The 22,973-nt window shown below is 44.4% G+C and overlaps 1 pseudogene across 1 annotated transcript; it reads left to right on the top strand.

Annotated features, from left to right (window-relative positions):
* The first annotated feature begins 17,738 nt into the window (after positions 1-17,738).
* Positions 17,739-22,869, top strand: LOC143322616 (immunoglobulin superfamily containing leucine-rich repeat protein 2 pseudogene; annotated as a pseudogene). The gene is made up of 2 exons (XR_013077314.1): positions 17,739-17,952; positions 18,694-22,869. The product of XR_013077314.1 is annotated as an immunoglobulin superfamily containing leucine-rich repeat protein 2 pseudogene (transcript).
* The last annotated feature ends 104 nt before the right edge of the window (positions 22,870-22,973 follow it).

A 22,973-nucleotide genomic window follows, 5' to 3' on the forward strand; every position in this document is an offset into this window, starting at 1 on the left:
GGCCCTTATTTGCCAGCATACTGATGTTCTCTCATCATGTTTGGTCACTGAGGAATGTGCAGGCAAATAAACAGTCCTATGGAGACACACAAACTCTATTTCCTCTCCTCCTGTCTGTCTCTACCCGTCTCTCTGCTCTCCTCGTCCCTCTCAGCCCCCATATTTCCGAGGAAGACCTAATGAATATTTCCCTTTGAGTGAGAGAGTGTAAAACAAACACGAGCCTGGATCTCGCTTCCCTTTGCGTGCTTCCTTGAGGGGAGAAAATGTGAGATGCATGAAAAGGCTGCGAGACAGAAGATCACATACAGTATTTTGGCATCTGCTCTGCCTCCTCTCCTCTCACCAAATCCTCTCCTGTCCTCTGATCATCTCCAACAACATGGCAAATGCTGATGGCAAAGAGCGGGGATGAGAGAGAGACAGACCATCCTGTAAGACCCTCTCTGCCGCCCTAAATGAGGTGCTGACAACTCTGCAGAGGACTTGATGATATAAATGCTTAATGTTGGGAATATAATGAACCGTGGAAGGAAAGGAAGTGGAGTTTTTCTTGCCAGGTGGAGACATTTACCTTTGGAAACGTTTTTTTTTTGTCATCGACAAATGGTACTAAATACTTGTAGTCATTGTATTTTACTCATTTAGTGATGTATGATCTTGTATGGCTGAAATTTTAGAAGACTATTGCATTTCTATTCCTAAGCATAAGGTGCTGTCCTATTTGATTTGAAATGAACAGCCTCATTTGCAGTATTCAGTTACTCCTCTGTTCATTCCTCATACTCAAATCCTTGAACAAGCAAAGTACATTAAACATTAAAGCGTAATGTTTTTCTGTAGTAAGCTTTCACACCATCCATGGGTTACATTAGCATGAACAACATTTACGTGACATTTTTAATTAAAACGCTGCACAGTAATCCCAGATCTAACTCGCTATATCCATTTGACTTTATATAAAGATAACTTACAATAGTCTATTTCCTCTAAATGGATCATTAGCTCGTGAGGAGACCCTCTAACAGGCTGCTGGTTTGGAAACGAATTGCTGGAAACATTCAAAAATCAGCTGGAGACTTCAAACAACTCACAGTTTTAATGTTAGCATTAGCTTAAGCTAGCTAGCTGCAGCAGTCTGACAGTCGTCATTTTAGCTGATGAAATCTGTCGTGTAGAAATGAGAAGCCTGTTCTCTGATTGTGAACCTTGTAGCAACAAAATGGTGTCAGAAATCTCTTGAAGCAGTGGGAAATATGTGTAAACTCTTAATTCATGATAGCTTGTTCTCAACTGGGAGCACACGTTTTGTTAGCAAGCGTAACTGGAAGAAGCTTTTATATAACGAGGTTTCCATGAAAGCTCTCCATCACCCACTCCAAATGTCAGTTTTTCCAGAAGGTGCAGTTTTACTGAACATAGGCTTTTACTCTGATTACGAGTTTAATAATAGCTCCATGTTTATGTTCCTCTCTGCTACCTCCAACCCGCTCGCTGGGTCTCCAGGGTGGGCGCTCGGTGCAGCAGGCCTCCCCTGGGCCACGCCTCGTGTATCGGCTCTGATCAAAGGGGCTCCGGCGAGAAGATTACCCAGAGAGGGAGCACTCCAGCCTGGGTTTCCGCCGGGCACAGATGGCACACAGCGAGGCTGGAGGCCCGGAGCAGGAGCTGGTGAGGAAAATCAGAGAGATGCGGGCATGGCGCTGGGGCCGTCTGGGGAGAAGAGCCCCCTGGCCACTGACAGTCCATCCAAATGGAGGCAATCTTAGAGCCCCTCGAGGGAACGGCTTGCAAATGTACCCATTCCCTCCTTCATACTAGTGTGCCTCCATCTCCTCCATCTGATGTATGAATGAAGCCGAGCAGGCGAGGGGTGAGATGAGGCAGGGGGGAGGAGAAAGGATGATGTGGTGGAGGAGAGGCAGGCAATCTCTGTGTGTCCTTTGAAGCTTGTCTTATGGCTTTTCTCTGTCAGGTCTCTCTCCAGGGACACTCAGGGAATCTGGCTCTGGAAGGCATCGGCACTCTCACAATGCGAGGCTGAGTTCAAGCATCCAGCCTGGAAAGTCTCTGCATATAGTAAACATCTCACAGCATAACCTGTGACATTCAGACTTCCCGGAGTACAGAGGCAGTGACATGTGAACGAGCCACAGCAGCATGAATACACACGAAGCCGCTAAAGCAAAAATCTGCTTCTTATTTCTGAGGCTACCGTGCAACTGCAGCCCAGCTGGAAACAGGTGCAGCACAAAAAACAGCAAGCTGAGTTAAAGAGACGTTGGACACATGCTGGAATTTGCTTCCCAAAAATGCCAACAGCCATGAGAGCAATCAATGCAAGCTCCACTTGTTCTTGTTCTTGTTCAATAATAACACAAACATAAATCTTAAGTCAGACTGAACAAACTCTCCACATTAAATGAGGAAACACACCTTTCCTAACTGCCTTCCAGAACGTCGCATTAAAGCCTTGTTTGATGTGACATCATTTGCCTGTAGTTTGGTTACATTTAGGCACAAAAATGACTTGTTTAAGGTTCAGGTTAAAAGAAGGTTGAATAATGGTGGGAAAACAGGATACTGACAAAGTCCAATGTTAGAGCAGTCCGCCATGTTTCACTGCCATGTTTGTACGGTAGCCCAGAATAGACAAAACAAACACTGGCTTTTGTGGAAAACGTAAGTTCTTCTACAAGTGTGGAGGGAGGGTGAGGGGAGGGTATTCAGTTGGTTTCAAACTGCAACCTCACCACTAGATGCCACTAAATCCTCCACACTGGTCCTTTAAGGAGTTTAAATTATTTATCAAGGAAAAATGTCAAACATCCGTCTTTCAAACGTGAAGATTTGCTCCTTTTCTCAGTTTTATATTGCTGTAAAATGATTGTCTTTACTTTTTGGTCTTTGGTTGGACAAAACAAAACTTTTTCATGAGTATTTTTCACTATATTCCGATGTTTTAGACTAAACCGAAGATCGATTAATAAAGAAAACTATTGACACACTAATTGAAGATGGAAATAAGTATTATTTGCAGCCCTTGTTTGACTGTCGGCCAGATATGTGGTTTAGATAACTGCAGCTGAATTGGACCTTTTAAAGAAAGTTCGTGCTGCCTGTCCTGCAGAGTAAAGAGTCTTCATCTCTGAAATCTTTGTAATTCATCTTGAGCAACATGTCATCACAATCAACAGGAATATCTGTCAAAACTACTTGGAAAAAAAGAGGTTTGAAAACGTGAGTTTTCCTCCGAGCAGACCTGCATGTGTTCTGGCCTGAGCTCCATCCCTTTCTGCAGAGGTCTCCAGTCAAAAGCCTATCTTTAGCCTGCTGCGTGATTGTGGCAGAGCTCTGTAGGCCTCGTTTAGTCCCCCAGTGCAGAACTAATGTGCTTCAGATCAATAGTAGCTCAGAGGCAGGGCTGAGATAAAGTCTGCGCAACAGCAACAGAACATGGCCTCTGTGCTCTCACCATGCCAGCCCCTCTCTCTCTCCCTCTCATCACCAGCACTGACAGATGCAGGTGGGCTTTGCTTCAGACTTCCCCTGTTTAATCTGAGTCTGAAAAGGTTTTTAAAGATTAAAATGAAAGCTCGCCGTCGCTGCAGAAAGAGGAAAAAAAAAAAAAAACACTGGGAACAGGTGCACTTTTTATTTGCCCTGATGGTTTTCAGCATGACATATTTTCTCTCAAACGTCCACATTGATTGTCCTTTCTTCTTTCAATTTCTGTGAGCCAATGCATGTATGGTATTCTTCAAGCTTGGTCAGGACTAAATAGCCTTATCTGAGCCTGCCTTGTGGCTTGTGTACGGCGTGTCAGAGACGATTGTTTTCGGAGGACATCACAGGCAGATAGACAGATACTGCCGCATGCCGACTCCTTGTCAATTCTCGGAGCGGCAGCATGTGCGCTCACTCAGTGTTATCAGGCGGGAGATTGATTTCTGTGTCCATCTTGTTTGCCCTTCCCTTTGTGTTTCAAAGCTCAATTTAGAGGGGCCTATGATGTATTGACGCACGCACCGTGAATTACCCTGCTAAAAGATGCAAGCGCACAAAACATCTCGCAGAAACGGAAGGCTCTGTCCTTCCATTTGCGGCGGCGGGTTGTTGCCGTTCAGGGCACGTCCTCATTGTGAGGCGGCGTGTGATGTCTCGCAGAGATGAGGCTAATGTTTGGCAGCCGAACGTCTCACTGCAGCAGCGCTAACTAGATCAAGCCGCGCTAAAATAGGATGTCAATGGTGACTAATATGAAGAAACTATTTGCCTTGTGGCGGAGCTTTTTTTTTTTCTTTCCCCGGCTCTATTCGCCTCGCAAACGCATTCATCACTGAGAACACAATAAGCGAACAAACACCATCACTCTCAGCAGCAGAAAGCCGCCATCCCCCTACACGCACGCACACAGTCACGCTCTCTCTCTTTATCCACTCTGCATCCATAAACCTGGGCCTTTACTTCATTACCGCGACAGGCCGTTTGTAGGCCTGAATGCTGCACATCTAATTAAGAAACTTGCTTAATTAAAAAAGAGGCAATAAGCCTTTAATGGTGACGAAAAATAATGACTATGTCAGTGAGGGGCCCAATAACGACCAAATGAAATACTTACTGTATGCCGATTCTTAGCCGTCCCTCCACACATTCAGCTGCCGTCCGCCTCGACCGCAGCCGGACCTGCTAAAACCTGAGCCGGCCGCCATTGTTGTTTGGTCAGGAGGACAAATGAGATAGTTAGTGGCTGTAATAGATGTGGCTGTAAAAGCTACCATTGCTGTATTAGCTCTATTGCTCCCTCACCCATCAAGAGCCGAGCAGAATATCAGCCGCTAAAGGCCTTGAGGAGAGGAGGCACGTCTCCGGCATACAGAGGAGCATCCAGCTAAATGCCAGTGGGCCACAGTCATTTATCTCCCCATAATGTTTCATGACTATTATTATGCTCATTCATTCACTGTGATGTACACAGTGGAGAGTTCAGCGGTGTCAGACGGTTGTAATATTCAAGTCAAGCGTTGGGTTTTCGATGCTAATTGTCCAACATTTGACCTTGTTCCCCTAAAGCCAGAAACAAACCAGAAGACATTTAAAATCCGGTGAAAAGGAGTTTTTAAGATTACAGTCTGGAGTCTACAGGCTGCACGAGCTCATGTGCTGCCCTGTCTTATCATGCACAAACCAGTGCAGGCTTTCATGATCATGAACGTCATTCATTACGGCCGAAGCAGGGCTTTCACACCTCCATGGTTAATACGTAATTTGGTAGTAAATAAAATATGAAAATAAATAAAATACGGAAGCTCTAATTCTGCCACAAACATATACTACACTGAATAGAGTAAAGAGATGAATGAATAAACAAAAGTTCAGTTTATTGTGTGTTATCCAGCCTCATTGTTCTCTGTAGCTTTCTAATACAAAGAAAATTAAAACATATTTTGCTCATTTTGTGCAGTAAAAAGCAGAGTGTATAAGATGTATAAGATGACTTTATTCAGAATATTCTTTTTTTATTAATGGGTGCACAAAGACAACAGACCTCTTATTGATAGATTGTGTTCTTGGTTTAATAATAAAAATGGGACAGGATGTGAACCTGCATCAGAAGCCTTGAACATCTGTGCATCAGCCTCCACATGTGAAGCATCAGTGGATCGCAGTGTGGAGTCACACTCATCAGTCACAGACAGAGCAGAGGTCAGCAAAGGAGAGGCAGCCGAAAGGGCATAAAGCAGATGCAGACAAAACTCTGGCTAATGGGCAGGTAGACAAAAATACAGGGCTGCTGATGAAGCAATTGGGATCAGGTGTGCAGGTGGGTGTGGAGATCAGGTGACGGGGACATGTCACAGAAGGAAAAGCACAGGTGTAAATAATCAGATTCACTGTCCTGTGGCCTGTTGCTCAACTTTACTGACGCTGTCTCTGAAGTCCACACTGAGCACTACGTTAAAACTAGTTTTATACTAAAGCCGAGGCGACGTCTGGCTGCACCACAGCGATATGTGGGGTAAAGATCAAGTTAACCAAAAGGGAAAACACATTACATCCTCTCACAAATATAAAGATGAATTCATCAGCAATAAAATGCACCCTTGTCAATTAAATACTCTGGTTTTTCTGCAAAGGCTTATTTTGTCTGCTGTGACCAGTAGTTCATGACGGCTAATATTAGCTAATGCTGGAAAACTATAGATCAGAGGTGTTGAACATCTGGCCTCCAGGTCGTCGCAGCCAGCAAAACCATTTGATCCAGATCACGACGCACATGTGCTCGGATAAACTTAACGCTTAGTTAGCTAGTGCTCGTTTGGTGACTGACATACTAGTATGACATTATGAGATCATTAATGCATCAATGTTAGAGCAGCATTTTACTGTTGTAGCTGCTGGAGGTGAAGTGAGTTTGAACTACTTTATATGCAGTTAGATAGTTTAGTCCAGAGGTTCCCAACCTGGGGGTCGGGCACCTCCAAAGAGTCACAAGATGAACTTGAGAGACGATTAATGGGAGAGTGAAAAAGAACATTTAAGCAAATTTAAATGCATTTTTCAGGACTTTGGATGAAATGTTTCCTTTGTTTTGTGAAATATTAGACAAATGTGCCTCTGTGGGCTTCAAACATTTAAATTAAAGCATCTCAAACAACAAGCGGCCACAAGTGAAGGGCAAAGAGCCAGAAAGGTTGGAAACTAATTGCATTTTGCACACTTAGCATATTGTCCTTGAAAAGCACAATTGCAAAGTTCATCATGAAGACTTCATCTTTTGCACTTTCTCACAGGGCTTTTTGGTGACTTGTCTCTTTAAGGGGAGCCATCATAACTTGGGAGAATGCCATAACTTTTGCTGTGTGCAATGTGTGATATAAATACCGGCAGCGTGGCTTGTGAATGCATGTAAATACCTTCATGAATGCTAATAGCACATTTACAATACAAAGCAGTGCGTTGTAGAAGGTGAACACCATGCGTTTGCTGCATAACAGATGGTTACATCGGGCTGTAAATTTCCTCGCACAAGGCCACCAACTCCACCATGATATGACCCAGCCGGCAAGGAGGGAAGATGGAGGACGAAGTCAAGTGGCTGTAGTTCAACAGCTTTGTTTGTTGCTGCAATGAAGCGATAATCAATGGCTGTCTATCAGCGTGAGGGAGGGAATGTCTGAGGCCCCTTGAGGGAGGAAAGTGCTGTAAAGAGCAGCGGTCAGGGATAGTGTTCAGTGTGGGATGGCAGCAAAGGTCAGGAGCTTTCATGCATGGGAAACAGTTTCTTCCTTTTTAAACCAGACCTTGAAGTTCGTGATGAAAGTCAGCACAGTTTCTCGCCTCACGATTACAGACATGAAAGAAGAAAAACCAAAAGAATTCACCTTGGTATTCGCTGGGAAACGAACACAATCCTCAGTCACACAACGCACTGTTTCTCATTTCATCGGACGCCGCCGCCTCTGCAGCACAGCTACTTTATTGTGTTTCACTGTTTCCGAGCTGATTCGATGAACTAAAATGAGATGAGACACATTCATTCCCGCAGGACAGGACAAAAGCTCTCCCGAGTAGAATCGCTGGACTGGAGCTTGGACAGAAAAAACCCTCATGCATCAAGGCTGCTTTTCCCTGCTCATGTGAAACGACTTGTCATTCGTAAAGCAGATCGGATTGTGTTTCTATCTGGAATGTTTATTGATCATTTGAAGCAAAGATTCAGCTCATTTATTGTATTTGAAGGCAGTTTTACTTGTTATGTAAAAGTCTTAGTAGTAATTGAACATCTAAAACATCCTGGTAGGTTGGACTTCATAACATTTCCATAACACTTTTGAACACGGCACAAGTCTGAATGCCATCAGGTTCATGTAAAAGCTGCAGGAGCACAAAGTTAACTTAGAGAAACCTCAGAGCCCTGAAAGCGTGGTTAATCAGCCCATAGAAAGGCTTTTTTTTTTTTTACTATTGCAGCGCAAACGAAAAGAGGAGAAACAGCTCTGTGAGGCTTGACTTTGCATAGTGGTGTTAGCATGCTAACAATGTGACCACATTTACCGTGGTCAGCATCTTAGTTTAGCATGTTGGTACGCTAACGTTTGCTAATTAGCATTAAACACAAAATACATCTGAAGCCGTTGTGAATGTCATTAGTTTTGCAGGTTTTTTATTTTTTGCAGGTTATAAAGCAAAACACTGGACAAATTAAGATTTTAACCTGATGAAAGTCAGAGGATCATCAAAGGTTTTAAAATTCATCCTCAGAGGAACATCTGTACCTAATTTTGTCGCTATCCAACCCGCATTTGTCCCTGAAATCCACAAATATCAACTGCAGATTCATCCTGTGGCAGAATTTCATGACAATCCAGCAACTGTTGAGATGATTTAGTCTGGACCAGCGTAAAGCTACGCTGCTAGCATGGCTGGCACCCCATGCAAACTTCATGGATGGAATCCTGAATATCCACCAAAACGCTTCACATTCAGCATCTTGTTCTGTCATTCCAGACTTTTGCTTTGTGACACATCAGTGATGAAAGATGGGAGAAAATGTAACAGAAGATTCTACGGATGTTACGGATTGGATGTCTGAGAAAGGTTTCGTTCACCGCTCACTTCCCTTCCACACGGCGCCCTGTGACCTGCCTCCTCTGACGGCCGGCCGGCACCGTCTTCCTTCCTCATCAGCAGAGTTTCACACGCTGCTCGCGGTGTTTGAGCGTCTGATGAGCGCACGGACAATGTAGCGTTAATGGGTTTGTGAGTGCTGTTTTAATTTCCCATGTGGAGGCCGGGGGGGCCCGTCCTCCTGACCCCGGCGTGTGTCGGATAGCCCTTCCAGAGCTCAGCGGAGAAAAACGGCCTTATTAGCCCAGTTCATTAAAATCATTAATAGTCATGAAATGAGAGGCACCAGAGTCCAAAAGGCTTAATGCTCCATCCATATTAATTAGACACCCACAAATCTGAAGTGAGGGAAACCGGGGCTGCTGCAGCTCCCGGCGCTAACACACACACACACACACACACACACACACACACACACACCCACACAAACATGCACACACATTTAAGCAACCTGCCCACTGTGGCGTAACCTCCTCACACCCCTCACCCTCCCCTCCCCCGACTGTCACCGCCGCTACCCTCCTGTTACCACTGCCGATTAAATTCCGTTTTAATTAAAACTGATCACATTAAGAAACTGATGTGGTTAATTAACTGGACTCTGGTGGAAGTGCCTTCCTCGACATCTGACGGCTGCATTGTAAAACACTTCCCGTCGAGGGGAAGGGCGCTGCATGTAATACCACCACCACCAGCAGCACCAGCCTCCCTGCTGCCTCCCGCCCTCACCCCTCCCCCGCTTCACACAATCTTCATTTGTCTTTAAATTCGCTGCAAAACTCATCCGTCTTAACAAGTCATTGAGACCTATTTTCAGGCTTCAAGACTCTTAATTGAAGAAGAAATCTCCAGACCGGGGAACTCTGTGCGCCGTGATTTCTCACGTTTAAGGATTTTCCTTGAAATGTCAGTATCTTCGCAGCAGAATATGGATCTTTAGTAACATCTACTGACAGCTGCAGAAAACGACCATTGCAAAATCTTATTTCTCACCAAATTCAGTGTTTGTTCCACGTAATTGTGCATCAGCGTTGAAATGTTTCGTAAGGTTTTAGGGAATCTGAAAGTGAGGTAAACACAAGGAGCCCATCAGTGGTTTACAGGACTGGGGAAGATGGAGTTATGCCAGCAAATACACAGAGCCCACTGGTGGTTTATGGGACCTGGAACTGTGGATTTTCCCAGCAAGTACCCAAAGCCTGTGGGTAACTCAGAGAAGTGAGAAGCTTTCCAGTAAATACCTGCAGTACCACATGTGTTTGGAACATGATACTAAAGTGAACTTCAGCGATGTTACAGACTTCAGATTGGGGCTAATTGATTGAGAAAATGATGTTGGAGTCTTTATGGGACTCAGTAAAAGTCTAAATAAGTGGCTGCTTCTTGGTCTTTGATTGGTAGTTTTCAGTTTTCACGCTCCCTCCTTCTCACCTTCGACACACCCCTCTCCTCCTCTCTCTTGACGCCTTTTCCTCTTCCTTTTCCCTCTCTCCTCCCTCTCTGTCCGGTCCTTCCTCCTCTTTGTTCTCCCTCCCCCCTTCGTCACTGCCTCTTCCTCGCCAGCCTCCGACCACACGGCGCTCTTGCTAGCAGTTAGAAGTTATGGTTTGTGGCTGGTGAGCTGACAGCGCTACAGCAGAGGGCGAGATAAGGCTGTGACCTCTCTGGCCGGAGAGGATGAGATGAATACATTTACTCCCTGTGTGATGGGAGGCTGCGGTGGGGGAGAGGAGGAGGGGGGAGCCGGTGTGTGCCGTCCCTGGGTGCCCGGCCCCCCAACTAAATCTGCTGTATCTGTAACAAGGCTTTCAGACAGCTGGGATGTGGAGGGGGAGGATGACAGTGGGATGGGAGGGAGGAGGAGGATGGAGGATGAGGGGCAAGGGAGGGTTCGGGTGGTTTATATATATATATATATATGAAGAGAGAGAGAGAGAGAGAGAGAGAGAGAGAGAGAGAGTGTATCGTCTCTTCTTTTTCCCCAAGGCCTGATATTGGATGATGTCCCAAAATCAAGGCCTCTTGCCACAAGGCCATGATTCATCACCCTGATGTGTGTGTGTGTGTGTGTGTGTGTGTGTGTGTGTGTGAAAGAAAGAGTATCTGTGTGTACAGTACAGTACACTGTAGCCGTATGCACGCCGATGTCTTTCACAGTCCGTCTACTGTTTCTCTTTTATCTGTCGTTGTGAACTTTACTGGAAATTAACTCTTGTAACACTTAAGAAACAGAACTGTGAGACAAAGATGTGATAATAACTCCAGCGAGGTGTCATGATTTTGAGGTTATTTCCTGGAGGAGAAACAGGTGATTGACAGGCAGCAGTAAATATGATAGAGCGCTGATATAAAAACCGTCCAGTTGGAGTTTTAAATGATTGTTTTGCTCTGTGAAAGTGTTATTTACTACCGGTCGAGAATGAAAAGCAGCACATGTCTCCTTCTGAAGAGGGAAAACCAGCTGACCTAAAAAGAAACACTGCTAGTCTCCTTTAAAGGACCACACTAAGGAGTTTGCACTATTTCGCCCCATAATTGCAAATTGCATTTATTTTACATAACCAATCATTTTCATGTTGTTAAAAGTGTAAATTCAGCTGTAAAATTTAACATTTTTCACATTCCAGGCAGCCATTGGCTTCCATTCAGTTGTGAACAACAGTTCAATGATCAATGATCATCAATGATGGCTGCCTGCCTTTAAAATGATCAGGATCAACATAAAACATACATGATTTGTAGTGAATGGGCTGAAGCACCACCAGTATCTTGCTTTAGGTGTTGACATGAAAATTACAAATAAACAGACTCATGTTTTTGTTTACATTTTTCAAATTCCAGGCAGCCGTTGGCTTCCATTCATTTGTGAACATTGGGGCTGCCTACTCAGAGTTTCTGTTGGCTGCTTTGAATTTAACTACAAAGTTTTAGATTTTTGGATGTGTTTTTTGTATAGTTTCAGGCAGCCATTGATAGCCATTCATTTGTGAACAGTAAGAAAACCAATTAGCACAATGGTTTCCAACCTTTCGTGCCTTATGATAAATTAAAAAGACGTCTACTTACAGCTTGTCACATGTTGCATATGTAAATGTTATGAGTAGTTCCACCAAAAGTGATTTTTCCCATCAGATTTCTTCATTTGAATAGTTTTTAGACGCCTAAAGAGGTCAAAGTATGCTGTTTTTCACAAGCCACATGCAAAGATTAGAGAAAAGTTTCAAGAGATTTTTACATCCAAATAAAATCAAAGGCTGCTTAAAAACAAAACGACTTCTCAGACACGGCGGCACGGTTTGCAAAATGTCTCGTTTTGATGTCAAGTTGACGTGATTTGCAGTAAATGGCCTAAACTGCCGGCGCAGGATTTTCTTTTTGTCTTTGTTTGAGTGTGTGTGCTCGTGTTTTGAATGTGTGTGTCCACCAAGGGCATCATTTATCCAGTAGCCCAGAGGCAAAAACAACCTGCTGCCAGTATTGATGGTTCGTCCTGCTGCACCTGTGTGGATTGGGTTCAGAGGTCACCAGTCACAGGCAATCAGGAGTAAATGGAGCCTGCGTAACACTCGACAAACGGCTAAGAGCTTTAGAACAAAGCCAAGGCCGCCGTCCTGTGTGTGCTGCTCTGTCTATGTGTGTGTGTTACTGCAGTACTCCCTTATTTCACTCAACATTAGCCACTGTAACAGGATTAATTCTTGTTTATGTCTCAGCGGCTGACCTTGCAGGTGATCCCTTTATCCTGACTTCTCCTCACGCTTGCAAACCTCGCCAAAAAAAGTTGCATCTCTTTTATTTTTAACCACATAAAATGACTGCTGGGTGAGCCACTCAGCAGCCAAAACACATTTCCAATCCTTTTATCCCCTTAGTAAGGTTTAACACTCTCAGCTCCTACAGTCAGCCCAGTTCATCCGCAGACTAATCCAACGCTGTGTTATTGTCTTATTGACTCTCCGAGCCCGAACGCCAAGAACCATAACAGCTTGTGGGAGGCGTCGCGAAGGCAAGCCGACGAATTCGGCGTCTCGGAGCGGGACGAGTCGAGGAGGGGCTCGCCCGAGGAGGAAGACGCATATCAAAGAGGTATTAAAGGCACTGATCCATCGTGCCTTAACTCACTCTTACATCATCGTAAAACATCATCCAATTTACCAGCACTGTCAGAGAGGAACCATAACACATTTGCATAATGCAGCGTCTTCACTATGTTAATTCTCCCTCAACTCAGCCATATACAAGGACTCTTTTCTGGGTTTGGACTTATTCTATCTCTTTATTGTGTGTGCATGAGTGCTTTACACCATGGTAGGATGCTGATGACTGTGACAGATTATGGAGGTAAATGAGGCTCTCCAAAGCCCTCCAAGCTCTCCACACAGCGGTGCAGCGATGCCGCAGGGCATCACAGGAAGAGCAATAGAAACACATTACTGCCGAAATCATATTGTCACTGAGGGGTGTAAGTTAGCGGGTAAATGGATGGAGCACACACGGGGAGAGGAGGTGGGGGTGGCGGTGAGGTTCAGCCTGTATAGGATTAGCATTGACACATGTGATCTCTTTTTGATTTTCAGGCTGTGTCAAATATGGAAAATGACTTGATTAAATTCTGCCTCGGCTGGATGCTGATGCAAAGCAGTGCTCGCCGACTGTGAGCCCACCTCTGTGTAAGTTCAGGGAGAAACGCTCCTGTAGACCCTCTGACACTGTAATCATTGATCTGTGGCCTTCGGTGAAGTGCAGCAGTTATTTTCTAATGAGACGCTCTGATTTTTGTCCACACTAGCGGCACGGCTCATGGCTCACCACTGAAATATCTCAACAGCTACTGGATGGACTGCCATGAAATTTTACTGACTACAGTGATTCCTTGAGTTTTCTTTTGGGCTCTTATTGAAATATCTCAAAACGCATTGGATGGATTGGCATGCAGATGAATCCTAATGATGGTGATCCCCTCGCTTTTCTTCTCGTGGCTCCAGGAGTGAAATGTCTCAACAATTATTAAATGAATTGTTGTTTTCATTGGGTCCAAATTTCACTTTGTCAGATACTTTATGACTAAATACCTGCAAAACTACCGACATTCCCATCAGCTTCAGCTGCTCTGTGTATTTATCGCTACTTATTAGCATGCTAACATGCTAAACTACGATTATGACCATGGTGAACACTGTAGATCCTCGACCTAAAACATGTTAGCATTGTGACTGTGAGCCTGTTAGCATGCTAACATTTAGCTTCAAGCATGTGTAGATGGACACAAACACTCATTTAAATCCGTGTGCATGGTATGTTAAACCTGTTCATATTGGACAATTCCTCCCCTCACGATACATCCAGTGCCAAAGCTCAGTGCCAGTGCAGGAGGTAGTGAGGTGGAAACTGAGGGTGTGGAGGTTGGGGGATTGGACAGACTGGAGAGTGAAAGGTGTTGCACGTAATGACAGATTATGTGCAACACACCAACTAACTGATGAACACAATGGAGCATTCAGCAGCTAACGAGCGAGATATTTTCCTCAGGAGTTAGAGAGGAGATACTGAACTTACATCCATCAGGTGGACACGAACACGACTCCAGATAAATGCTAATGTTGCTCCGTATCTGCTGTATTTTAAGCAACACTCTCAATAGGTCAGTGTTGTGTGCACAGCTTGTAGGACTGGTCCAAATGGCCAGAAAATCAATGAATGCAGGTTTGAGCTTTAATGAGTTTAATGCTTTAATGAAATATTTAAAACTTAAGATGTTTTTATGGCGCCTCCATTGGATCTAATAGAAAGTCTGTTGTGCATCATTTTTAATAACCTTTCTTGTTAATGCTTATTGGAAGATTCGGGCCAGAATTTGAAATGAAGTTCAGAGGATTGGACCAAGGTTTGTCCACATCGCATGAGTTTGCAGAGACTGACCCCTGGTGGGTCGACGGGGCTCTGGAAGTCAAACATAATCAGAAGAGCTACAACAACAGAGCGACCTCTGATTTGACTCACACTGGTCTGATCTCAGCAGGCTGCTTTTATCACCGCGGTTTGATCTCTTAATCTGACCTCGTCCCCGCTGTCATCCACGCTGAAGTCAATGCAAAGTGCTTTAATGTGCAGTACCACTAATGGCCACTGGGCGCCGATTACAGAAACATCTGATCAGGATTCCACTTAAAAAGTCCAAACTTCTTTCTAGAAACACAAAACTTCAGATGTATGATTCTCAGTATTTATTTTATCTTCCTGTAATTTGTAGAATAGGAAAGAAAACAGGCAGAGCTTGACTAAGAGGTTACTCTAAACGTGTCTTACTATGGAATAAAATAAATAAAATATCTCTGGCGGCTGGTTTTCTTGCTCCACTTGTTGTTCTGATGATCTTTGAAAGTGCTGCCCCTGAACTGAAACTCTCGTCTTCTTTCAATGCTTGTAGAGCCATCTGCTGGACAGGCAGGTTCATTACAGAAGCGTCAGATGATGCAGAACATTTGGTGTCCATACCAGGAACATGTTTCGTTTCATTCGTTTGATGAAAGTGCATGCGTGTTTTTAAATCTACATACACACACACATTACCAAGATTTAAGCTAGAAAACAACCAGTTTTCGAGTAAAAATCCTCACAAAACACTTAAAATAGGTGGTAATTTCATTGTTAATTGATCAAACTATTAAACTGTGGTAAACGAAAAGACATACTAATAAGACAAGTGTGCATACCTTATCAATCACCCATAATTATTTTAGTTTTATCTTCATTTTTTATAAAAATGAAATGCTGGCCTGACAGTGGAAATAGTTTTATGTAGAGGACAGCGGACAGACAGCAGATCACGCTGCAGTTGCACCGTCCTTGCAGCCCTCCCTGGTTCAGGTCTGATGATCCTGCTGATTGAAAACATGCCTCCTCCTTTGATTTCAGATGCCAGATGTCTGTGCTCAGGAAATGAGAGCTCCCACCCGACATTAGTTTCAGCGTCTGCATTATAAAACTTCACTCCTGGTGCTGCACGTCGTCCTGCAGCTCCAGCCTGAAGGATCAAACTGTTTGTGGCAGCAAACTGATAACAAGTGAGTCTCTTAAGAGGAGAGCTGCCTGAGTCACCTCAGGACTGTTCATGCTGGTATGTTGAAACTCAGACTTTCTCGACTCTCTTCAGATTTCACTGGTTATTTGCTGCCACCTAGTGGACACAGCGCTGCTGTGCATGCAGCAAACAGACAAACAAAAACAGCTGCTGTGCACATGATTAACAAACATAAAAGACACAGCTTGAGGATGTTATTCCATTGTGTTTTATTTCTATTTTCTGTTTTTGTTCTTTTTAGTCTGAATCTCTTTAATGTTTTTTATTCTTTCCTTTCTCATAATAATTTGTTACTCACATTTTGTGTTTTGTGAGCTGTGCTGCAACTAAACCTGTTACAAATTAATAAAAAGAAGACACAACAGAGCTAAAATGAAAACTCAAACCGCATGTCTCACCTTGTTTAATTGATGGATGGAGGCACGGTCTGCTCTAAACTAACATGCTGAATGGAAATTACACTAATTATAATAATACATGATAAAATAACACAAACACTCAATCATTTTCACTGTTGTTCTTTTGCTGCTTGTTAAATAAACTGGAGGCAAACTGCTGTGATGCAAAGTGTTTTTCCTCTCTGGGTTAAAATGACTTCACTGTGCAGCTTCAGAGGAATCCACCTCCGTGTCTGTCAGTGGTAAACGGAGGATTTGAGCGGCAGAAGAAACCCAGTTCATGTCATAATGATGCATTTCAGGCAGGATGATGAAGATGAGATTAGATCTGAACTAAATGAATCAAGATTTCTTCAGAGGCTTCATTCTGCCCTCTGCTCCTAATGATGTACTGCATATCACACACACACACACACACACACACACACACACACACACACACACACACACACACGGACACACACAACATAAACACAGTCCTGTGGACTTTAAATCCTGCCTCTTGAGACCCAGACATGAAGAAGGTCTCAGTGTCCAAATCTCATTTTGAGACCTGCACTGTTTCATTTTTGCACTTCCGTGACATTTTCCTAAATTTCCTTAAATACAATTAAGTAAAGTGTTAAAAGAGAGTCAAACTATAAATGATACAAACATCCTCCGGTGTGGAGAATCTCCGACAAATGAAATTTTGCATAAGAATAACTTTTATCCTCAGCTTTTACTTTCTTAATTATTAATAATTCTGTTTGATTAGGTTATTTTTGTACGCAGGCCACTTTTATGAAGAAAACACTCCAACACTTTAGCATTGTGCTCATATAACACTGTTGAACTCATGATGCGAAGTTTAAAAGGATCAAAATCGACATTGTCTTAATTCCACACACTCCTCTTCCTTGTCAAAACCCTGGTGCCTACATTACCCACAATGCTACATAACCACTAACAGTTCAGTCTGAGATTGAGGCTGTTATGCTACCAGCTGCTAGCCTCGAGCAGAAATGAGGATCAGGCTGCAGAGGTCTGTTAAACTCACCTCTTTCTAACTCCACACCAACAGATTGTTTTGTTTTGTTTTGTTTTGTTTTTTCAAACTTGTAGCCCTCAGAGACACCTGACTCAAGTGACATCACTTGAGGCAATTCATCAGCTCCCTCTGGAGACACCAGGGACTGGGTAGGACTAGGCAGACCACAAAGACACCTGGATGAACAGCTGTGGACTCTGCACAGGGTCCAGGATTTTGTACTACACCTGTGGGAGACAGGTGTAGTACAACTTTTCACATTATGCAGCAGTCATCCCTAAAAACGGTAAACAGGGTCTGATGTTTATGAAGCTTCATATTAGTGATTTTACTGTTTATAATCATTGTTACCACTGCTTTTATGTGACTTTGTGGGTTTAAAATTGGATCTATAAAGACAGATTGTAATTAGAAGTCGCATTAGTATTAATAGTGTTAGTGGTCTATTATTATTATTATTAAGTATATAAAGTGTACAAAGAGCCAATCAGCCCTGACAGTGTGGTAAACAGCGGCGGTCATGTTGGATGTCGTTTCCCCTTTAAAATCGTTTTTGGATCCGTCGATGCTGTTCTGTCCAGAGCGGTGAGGAGGGGAGGAGGAGGAGGAGAGGAGGGGGAGATAACTCAGGATGACATATATTCAGCCGCCGCAGCGGACACGCGTGTTTTCAGCATGTAGAGGCGCGCACACGGACTTCATCTCCAAACTTGACGGCGGAATAAATCCTGCTGTGCTTTGACTGTAAACACCGACGGACGCCTTCGGATTTCTCTGCAGGAATTAAGCAGTGTTTGGCTGCTGAGGAGCAGGTGAGGGATCTCCTTTTCTCCCCTCATCCATGTTTCATGTGTGACCCTGCGTCAGGGCTTTCTGCAGGCGTGAACTTTGCTCTTGCAGGGTCAGATTACACCGACAGTCACGGTGTTTGTCTCGCAGGCAGATAGCTAGAGGAGGGTATTCCAGCGGTTTGCGTGGTAAACAAACAGCAGGCGCGCGGCTGCCTTTCAGCACCAAGGACAGAGATCCGGAGGCTGCTGCGTAGTTTGAAACCAGAAGCTTCTGCCAGTGACTCAACGGCCCGACTGTCTCCTCTCTGCATGCAACACCGGCTGATGTCAGTTTCTCACCTCCAGAGCTTCAAGGCAAACATCGAGCTGTGAGATTTGTTGTGCAGCAGTTTTTGCTTTGTGTTTGTTTTCCCAGACACCGCAGGGCCTCCTGCGCTCTCCTGTGTCACAGAAATACATGTAAACTCACAGTTTGAAGTGTCAGAGAATAAGAATTGAACGGTTAAAATGTCATTTAGCAGCAGAAGGATCAATGTGAGGCTGAGCTGCTGTCAGTCAGTTTTATTCATGTAACCTAAAATGATGAATTTGCCTCAGAAGGCTTTACAGTCTGCACAGTTTCATACTTTTATCCTTACAGCGTAAGTTTAGCCTCTTTTTGTTTGAGTGGTATTTTTCTTTTTGTCTTTTTTTGCATTAAATGTGCCAAACAAATCAAGTTTAATTTGCTGATTGATAGACGGACTGTGAACTGTTTTACAGGAGCAGAAAATGGCGGCTGCAGACATCCTCTACTTGACGTTGTGGATCTCCACAGTCTTCACCGCCGGACTCGGATGCCCTGAGCTCTGCACCTGCTCGGATAAATACGCCCGCTACTTTGCTGAATGCTCCTACAAAGACTTAACTGATGTCCCGGATGGTTTGCCTCCTAATGTTACAACCTTGAGTCTCTCTGCCAACAAGATCAGTTTGATACCACTGGGCAGCTTCGACAATGTCACCCGGGTGACGTCGCTGTGGATGGCCCACAACGAGATCGTCTCCATCATGCTCGGGACCCTCGCGCCTTTGGTTCACCTGCGTAACTTTGACATCAGCCACAACCGACTTGTAGACTTTCCTTGGGAGGATCTGCAGAACCTCACAGGCCTGCAGCTGCTGAAGATGAACCACAACGAGATGGTCCACCTGCCGAGGGACGCCTTCTCCAACCTCAAAGACCTGAGGTCCCTCCGACTCAACAACAACAAATTCGTAACCATCGCTGAAGGGACGTTTGACGGTTTGGTGTCTTTGTCCCACTTGCAGATCTACAAAAATCCCTTTGCATGCAACTGCTCCCTCGACTGGCTCAGAGACTGGATTACAACGACCACCATCACAATCCCAGAGCAGAATCTGATCACTTGTGAAGCTCCAGAGAAACTTAAAGGGGAAATGATCGGAAAATTGTCCGAGTCAAAGTGCACAAGCACAAATGTCACAATACGAGCTGAGCCAAATGCTCATAACTCAACTGTCTATGAGGGCAGTGCGCTGGTCTTGACTTGTGAATTCACTGGAAACCCAAAGCCACTGGTCATGTGGAGTATTCACAGCCAAAGGCAGAGGCGAGAGGTGGCTTTGTCATTCACTGAGGATGACTCGGCAGATTCAAGTGAGGTCTCCCTGCTGTCCAATAATCCAGTCAAAGTCTTCAACAACGGCACTCTGATCATTCCACACATCATGAAAGACGACGGCGGCAACTACAGCTGCTCGGCCACCAATGAATTTGGAAGAGCTGAGGATTCAGTGTCGGTGACGGTGGTGGCTCCGCCGAAACCAACACCCGAAAAGCAAATTACCACAACACCTACTTACACTAAAACACACCCATCAATACACCAAACAACAGGTAAAAGATCTGTGTTTGATTCTGTGCGTCTCTCTGATGTAAAGAGAAAGGACTTCATGAACGTCGTACCCACTTTCCCACCCACAGCGGAGATCAACTCGAAGTCTTCTGAGGAGCCGGCGAGCCATCCATCACGTGCCAGTAAGTGTGGCTTGACGGCAAATACGAGGTACATCTCCAGCCACGTCTTTAACGGGAGCCTGGATGATATCAAGCAGTACACGTTTGACTTTGGCGTCATTGCTTTAGGGGTGTCAGAGACGGAAGCGACGGTGCGCCTCAATCCCCTTCTCATACCCAGAGACAAGAGCACCAACCGCGCCTCCGCCGCCACCACCGCTTCATCTGAGAGCCTCCAGGCTGACAGCGAAGAGCACCACGGCCCGTCAGACGTTTCTGAGAAAGTCCATTCAAATGGCTTGTATCTGTGCATAACTGCCGACCGCAAACACTCAGCAGTGCAGTGGTCGAGGATCAAAGAGGGCGTCAACACGTATCAGTTCAGCGGTTTACGTCCTGGCACCAATTACTCCCTTTGCCTGACCTACAGAGGCGAGGACTGCGAGGTCCAGGTGCTGTTCACCACCAGGAGGAGGGTACCGAACCTCCTCATCATCATCTCCGTCAGCATCTGCCTCCTCACCGTGTCCACCGTGCCTCTGCTCGGCGCGACGTGCTTCCACCTGGTGTACAAATACCGCAGCAAGACCTACAAGCTGATCCTGAAGGCCAAAGACCAGTACCACGCGGAGAGGGACCTCGCCGCCAACTTCAACATCCATGCGCCGCACACCGAGTCTCAGAGGAAGATCAACGGCAGCCAGCTGGACGAGGAGGAGGGGGAGTCGGACAGCGGGGACGGAGAGAAGGAGGCGGATACGGAAGAAAGCATCATGACGGAGTCCTTCAGTCTGTCTCAGTGTAGGACGAATTTAGACAACTGTGAGGTGGGATCTGAGTATAGCGATAGGTTACCTTTAGGAGCTGAAGCAGTGAATATTATAAGCAACTACAAATATCCCAACCAGTAATTATTCCTGTGTCTGCATCACGTCATTAACAGTTTTCTTTTGCATTTGGTTTAAAGGTAAAAGACAGGAGTTTTTAAAGTTTGTGCCAAAGGTTTAGCTTCACTGAAGCAGCACATAAACATTACTTTTTTCCACGCTGATCTGGCAAGAGTCAAAATCCATCCCCTCCCTTCAGACCACACCCAACATTCAGTGAGCAGACAGGCCACCAGCTGGCAGGCTTGATCGATGATCAGCGCATGTTTCCCAGACAGCTGATCGAGGCCTGGTTTAGGCCTTAACGGTAACCTCGTTACCACACTGGAAATATCACAGCTTGTTTTCCCCCTTTCAAAATATACAGCTTGAACACGCTGACAGGAAAAATAGAGCCAGCCTGTGCTCAACCTCAAAATCAAAAATGACTTATCAAAGTAGAAAAAGGCGCTTCACCATCAAAGCGTTCATCGTCTGCTCAGCTTCATATTTTATTCGGATATCATTGATGATGTGTTTCAGCCAGAGGCCTCCTCAGAGCACGAGGAGACATTTATGGACGCACGCTTATCAATGCTGCTCTCATGGCAGTCCGGTAAAGACCAGCAGGAAGCCCAGACCAGCAGCAGGTTAGCTTAGCACAAAGACTGGAGACTGAGGTGAGCAGCGTCAGTCTGCTCTAAAATGTTTGCTTTAAAATGTGCATCTGGATTCAGATCTGCCCTAAAATACACATGGTGATGGACAAGCATGGGACACATAAAGCAGACATGTTTCATTTATTTAAGTAAGTGCAGTAAAAGAAAGTCCTGGATCTGGATGTGTTCTTTGGTCCATGATCTAACGTTCTACCAAATTTTAGTAATATTTTTAAGAAATATCCCACTTGACGTAGAGAGAAACAGAAAATAAGGGGAAATATGAGCTCTTTGGCAGAGTGACAGTCATAAACATGAAGGCTTATTTGTTGATTTGTGCCAATCATACTTCAGCAAATTATTTTAGCAACAGTAGCTGTGACTAAATGTTGTTGCCACTTTTGACCACAAGACCTATGAATTGCCAAAATGTTCCTCGGGACTGAAATAAAATCCTGAAAAAAACAGAAAATGGGGCCTAAAATCTTTATAATAATGTTATTTCATCATGTCCAAGTTAGTAGTTTTCAGCAGCTCAGAAAAAAAGTCCCTGCCATGAAACAACCAATCTCACCAAACTGATTTTAAGTTCAAACTTGATTATTGCCTCCGTCTATTAATTTAGAGCATGTTCGTTTAACGTGTTCCTGATAAACAGCTAGTGAGTGAAAACAAGACGCAAACACACCACGACAACAAAAAAAGACCAAATTTAGCAAAGCTCGTGTTACATGTGACATGTTTGCAAAGATATTAGGAGCAACGTGAACTGGATGTCTGCATTAGTAAATGGGCTAACTGTAACTAAAAAAAGAAATGTGCTGCTTTAAAGTACCTCCAGTAAATCTGTGCTGTGGTTTTAGGAGTGCGGTAGCTTTAAAATACAGAAACTCCAGCTTCTCTTACGGGAGTTTACATGTTTAGAAAAACTGTGTCGTTTCAAAGAGGAAGACGCCGCCGTGCGCTGCAGCTGTGAGCTCTCCGTCCACACATTTCCTCTGAACATAACTGTTGAATGTTGAATAAAACTGGCTGTTTTAAGTAAGCTCTCCGTCTCACTGGTAAAATGTGGGTAAGTTATTTCAGCAGTATCCACCGCCGAGTGTGTGCGTGACGTTATTGCCTCGTTGTATCTGGGTCATGTGTCCATCCTGGTGTGTATCCCGGAGTGTTTAGACGAGCTGCATGCTGCCCGTTGTTGTGAGTCGCAGTATGCTGTCTTAATATTCCTGACTTAAAGAATAACTTGTGTGTCTGCTGCTGCTGTCTTTTTTCTGTTTTATACCCCTGTGATAAAGGAAGCAGTATGTTTTTACCAAAGTGTTTCAATATCCTCACTAACTCTTAATTAAACTCTTAATCCCATGTGCCTCAATAAAGGTTTTGACACAGGAAAACCGAGTGATCGCTCATCTGTCCGCCTCTGGTTTCTCCTTTAGGACCAGCATTCAAAATAATTAGTTTAGTGACTTTTATAGTTTTGTTTTTATTTCCACA

The sequence above is a fragment of the Chaetodon auriga genome, chromosome 1, assembly GCF_051107435.1.
Source record: "Chaetodon auriga isolate fChaAug3 chromosome 1, fChaAug3.hap1, whole genome shotgun sequence".
Classification (NCBI taxonomy): domain Eukaryota; kingdom Metazoa; phylum Chordata; class Actinopteri; order Chaetodontiformes; family Chaetodontidae; genus Chaetodon; species Chaetodon auriga.